General features: G+C 39.5%; 1 long non-coding RNA gene across 1 annotated transcript; it reads right to left on the reverse strand.

Moving 5' to 3' along the window:
- Positions 1-578: 578 nt before the first annotated feature.
- On the reverse strand, positions 579-5,476 carry LOC309611676. The gene is made up of 2 exons (XR_014234658.1): positions 4,807-5,476; positions 579-3,847 (listed from the first exon to the last, which is right to left on the reverse strand). It is a non-coding gene; the product is annotated as an uncharacterized lncRNA (long non-coding RNA).
- Between the last annotated feature and the right edge of the window lie 123 nt (positions 5,477-5,599).

Consider the following 5,599-nt stretch of genomic DNA (forward strand, 5'->3'; position numbering starts at 1 on the left):
GCCTCAGCTAACAGCTCACATGCAACCTTATGGGAGAGGAGACTCTGCAGTAAAATCACCCTAACCCCACAGAATCCTAACCCCACAGAAACTGTAAAATAATCAGTATGTATTGCTTTTAGCTGCTAAGTTTGGGGGTAAATTTTTATGCATGCATATTAATTAATACAGCACCTATGTTAGACCAAGATCTTTTGGGCTCCTAACACTAACCCTTCACATATTGCTGCTCTCAAGACCCCTCTGCTCTGACTCAAAACCCAATCCCTTGTCTGGGTGCCCAGCCTACGAACCCTGCTGTACTAAGACACTCCCTAAAACCAAGACTTAACTCCAGCCTTTGGAATGTCTGTGTGTCACATATGGAACTAGTAAAAGAAGAGTGGGAATTTTTTCCTGCACATTATTTTCCATAAAACACTGGTCAGATTTTCTGAATTTTGTGGTTTAAAGCATCTTTCCCTCTCAAGAAAAAAAAGTGTATTCACTGCTTCTTAACCTGCTATATAACTCTCCAGCTCTCCTCAATCACCCTTTTCAGTATCTTTGCAGACAGTATATGGTGCTTTAAGTGACAATTTTGTCTTTGAGAATTGTGCTTTGTTTTTCAGTCACCTGATTTTCCTTTATAATGCACAATCTATCCCACTGTTTATTGCTTCTTACTTGTCAGTATTAAAGGTCCTGTGATTGCTCAAGATGACATTTTGAAAAACATAAGGCAGGAAAAGCAAGAAAATAACGATCACTCTGCCAAGTCAATCACATGATCCTAACAGAAGCTTGGAGCCGGGCCGGCCAGTCGTCATTAGCAGGAAATCATCGCACTGTATTCTGTGGTTTCAGGGCACTGGAACTTCTTTATGTCCACAAACACGTCCTATACATTTAGAAAGTGACTGGGACTGTGCATTCTGTTTCAGTGTGAAGGGGTTTCAGTCACCTGAGCATGTGGGCACATGTGTGCAGGAGGAGAAGAGAGACGAGGGGTGGGAAGTGGGAAATACCCAGTTGTTCTAACTTCCCTTATTCAATTTGTTTCTTCATTAATCAGAGAACTCTAAATGCAGAATAAACTTCAAGAGATCATCAAAAATTCCCATTTGGTCTTTGAACTCCATAGTCATATTTTCTACAAAGTTAGGCAGGGTCAAGGGAGCTGAATCTGACTAACTTGACAAGGGCTATCCGTGAGGACAGGTTGCCAGGCACTAGGCTGAGAGTTCGGGCACCAGACTTAGACCCTCTCAGCTCAAATACCCCTCCGTCATTTATTTTTGTTCTTGTATTTTTTTTCTTTTGCCTGCCCAGCACCTTCACTGGGCCTTCTTTGGGAAACAGCACCCCTTATTTTGGGAAATGATTCTCTCTCTCCAAGCATTTGGTTCTAAAAATTCTAGTTCCAGTTATTCCTGAGGTCCAGTTGACCCTTTCCCTCTGCTATATATTGCTTCATCCACTCTGCATTTTGTTACATAATACACCCAGACAGTCTTTCCCTAAACCGCTTAGAATTGAGTTACTTTACTTGCAACCACTTGCAGATGAATCCCATCTAAGTCAGGTGTTGTATTGTGGTGTAAGTAAAAGAATAGGAAACATAAGGCATACTAAAAAGAAAAAAAGTAGAGAATTATGTAAGAGAGTATGCAAATATAATTATAATAGTAATCAATTATCTGGTGGTGCATTATGTGGTTTTCAGCTAAAGTGCATTTAAAAAACAGTATTGCGTTTGTGGAAAAAATTATTAAAATTGCCATAACACCTGCATGTTAAAAGACATCAGTTAGTTATTATCATGTGCCTAGTATTAAACACCTCACCAATCAGATACAACCTATAATACTATGTTACAGCCAGACATTCTGCCACTGTTCTGTGCATTCACTGAGTAAGAAAGAAAGTTTGAACTGGGGAAGATGAAAATTTTCTGGAGATAGATGTTGGTGATGGTTGCACAACAGTGAATGTGCTTAATGGCACAGAACTGTACGCTTTAAAATGGTTAAATGGTCAATTTTAGGTTATGCATATTTTAGTCACAATTTTTTAGAAAGATTTTATTTAACAAAATTATTAGAAAAAGTAGAAAGCCATCTCTAAGAAATCTAGTTGTAATGGAATATTTATTTACATTCGTGGAGAAAAAGTGAGTACTGTTATCCTGATTGTTCACAGATAACATCCATGGCAGGAAAGGGCAAGAGTTTTACTTGGATGTAAATTTCTATGCTAAATTGGTCCAGAACAAATGCAAGCAAGAATCGGGATTACGATCACCACCGCTGAGCCAGAGTCTGCCCTGTGACTATGTGAGTAGGTAACCATATTCCCCCAAGAGTCTAGCAGACAAACAGGAGTCTTATTGCTCATCACCAAGGCTACAAAATCTCTTGGGCCTAAGGCAGGACCTGGATTCTTCAGAATTGGTCCAGGAGGATGGCTTTGTCTTCAAGTCTAGCAGATGAAGCTAGGAGAGGAAATCTTAGTATAAATGCACAGGGATCTGCCTGAGATCTCTGATGCTGAGGCATCCTAAGGCAGGAGAAGGGAAGGAATCTGGCACATTAAAACTGATTTTTAAACAAAAGAAAGAAAGAAAGAAATAGGTCCAGCAGATGTTAAACTGTACCTTAAGATAGATTGCATGAAAAAGACAGTAGTTAAGTGTGCTGGGACTGAATTTTATGTTAATGTGTATGTACACACACACACACACACACACACACACACACACACACAGAGCTATGTCCAAAGTCGTAATGCTGATTGCTTTTGAAGTCTATAATACGAATTCAGCACAGATACTGGGACAGTAAACAAGAAATGTTGTTAGCCCAATTCCTCTGCCAAGCCCACCATCTACTTGGGCTTTATTCACCAGTTTCCAGAAGAATGGTAATAATGGTTGCCTTGTTGATAGACAATGTTTAAGGTCATCAATTTGAGGTAGTAATGCCAGACACCTTAAACTATAGTAATATATTTTCAGATAAACAAAAATAGCTATAATTTATTGTGTCTATATGTGACGGATACTCTTGTGTGTTTTATATAATCTCATTTGATTCCATCATTGAACAAAAAAAACAAAACAAACAGAAAAAAAAAACAGGGCTCTGAGAGGCTAAGTACCTTGGTTTGTTCAAGGTCAGCCAGCTTGTAACTAGCAGAACTGGAATACAAACACATCCATTAGACTCCATACCCGTATTCTGTGCACATTTGTATCAATGACGAGAAATTTTCCTGTTACTTTGACATTTATTAATTCCATTTTAAGTTGCATTTTATCTTCTGAAAATGTTATTCCTAATGCAAGTTGCCCAGCATTTGTAACACCTCATATTTGAAAAGTAATTTATTTTTTCAAATGCTTTCCACTTTCTCATTTAAGTCTCACGACATTGGGAAGGAAGTGTTTTAAAAAATAAAAGTCGAAATGCAAAAATTCCAGTGCCTTGCATAAAGAAACCAATTAGCGGCTGAGCCAGGATTCAAACTGAAGTCCTCTTACTCCATGTTCAACACTCTCTTCAATACACAGGTGGAAGCTGACCAGAGACTGTGGGACTGTTGAACAAAAAGTTAAGTGAAATTTCAAAAAGACTTTAAAACAATTCCAAATGGGTATCATCCTCTTTCCAGCCCCCAACCACCAGAGTAATTAACGTTAAGTTTGCTGTATACCCTCTAACTCTTTTTAAAGTGCTAAGAAAACATATACAAATTTATATGGTTTTAATTTTTTAGTGTTTTAAAATACCATCATAGTACAGATATTATTTGCAATTAGATTTTTTTCTCTTTACATTATTCCAGATAAATCATATGGACGTAATTACTTTTCAAGATAGGGAAAGAAACACATAAGGACATGTTTAAAACAAGGACAGAAATTCAATTCAACAAATATTTACAGAGCACCTACTATGTGCCAGGCACTATTCTGTGTATTCTAGGGATACAGCAATGAATGACACAGGCGAAAATGCCTGCCCTCAGGCCTCCACAGTTTGCCACTGTGTAGCTGCCCCAATTTTATCATTAATAGTTTTAAATACACGTGTTTGCCAATAGAACATATAATTTATTATTTTAACAGTGGCATAAATCCTATAGTATGGGTATATGAGAACTTTTCCACTCATTTATTCATTGGTTAGCATTCAGTTTATGCTTGGTTTTGATTTTCACAATCAATGCTGCAATAAACACCCATATTACAATTACATATATCCAATTATATACAATGTAATGATGCCTTTATTTCTTTTGAAGGGCAGGTTTTTTAAGGTAGGATTTCTGACTCAAGATATATAGAGAGATAGACAGATATAGATATATACACATATATATGGTTTAATTTAATTTTAATAAATTCATCAGATTACTTCTAAGAGGGCTGACTTCCCTACATCTTTACCAACACTGAATTTTAAGTCTTTTAAAATTTTGCCAAGCTGATAGGCCAAATAGTTTGATATTACTGATTCAATCTGCATTCCTCTGGCTCTTCTACTAGAGATGGTGAGCATCCTTACGTATGCTTATCGACCATGTGCCTTTCCACCTAATAATCATTGCTAATATTAGAGTCAGGCACTGGAATGTGCATTCTCTCATTTGATTCTCACAACAACCCTACCAAAAAAGATAGCATCTGCTTCCCCCCGCCCCTCCATTTTACAGATGAGAAAACCATTTCCAAGAGACAAATCACACCTTCGAGATGATGCTATTTCTAAAGAAAAGTAGTACTACCTTGAGTAAACAAAAACCACCAGATAGACGCATCCCTACCCATTCGTCCTCACGAACCCGTTTCTCCATTCCCCAGGTGTGCTCACCGGCCCTGGTACTATCCACCAGGTGGTGCTGAAGCAGGTGATCACGCTCCACTATCTGAAGTCATTCCCAGTAGAGCCATAACACCCTTGGTTTCCCCTTGTCTCCAAAATCGCGAGCTGTCAACTGACTTCATGCTTAATATGCAAATCTAAACTCTGCGGGTGTCGCACCAGGTGCCCTGCCATTAATCTTTTGACCGATCCCTCTCCTTGGCCACTGTCACCACCTATGTATGCCTTAGAGCCATGCCAGTTACCTGTGACAGGGTTAATAGCTCATCCTACAAGATCTATGTAAATATATGTGATTCGTTACACGGTGTCATTCTTGAGACAAGGATATGCATAATGGAAATAAACACCCACGAGAAGATGTAGCTCCTTGACTATATATTGGTTATTTTCTGTTTCTTGCACACTTTCTTAGTTCAGCATGGCGTGCAGTCCACATTAGACGGAATTGCGCCTTCCCTCAGCCATGTCCCCCAAGCTTTGGAAAGACATGTTTCCTGAGATTAAAATCACTGGCTAACGGTTTCCTGCCCCGCTTCCCGGCTCCCTTTTGCCTTTCAGCCTCCTCCTGCCTGGCTGGGGCTCGATCTGCGAGCAATGGTATCCGCAGTCCTTCGCTGACCGAGGGGGGGAGTCCAGATTCCGAGGTCTCGCCCTTTGGTGTCGTGCCACTTAAACCCAGGACCTACCCCCTCCCTCCCAATCCTCTCCTCCGCCCGCCCCGCGCCGCTCTA

Source organism: Balaenoptera borealis, assembly GCF_965194805.1.
Source record: "Balaenoptera borealis genome assembly, chromosome: 15".
In the NCBI taxonomy this organism is placed as follows: domain Eukaryota; kingdom Metazoa; phylum Chordata; class Mammalia; order Artiodactyla; family Balaenopteridae; genus Balaenoptera; species Balaenoptera borealis.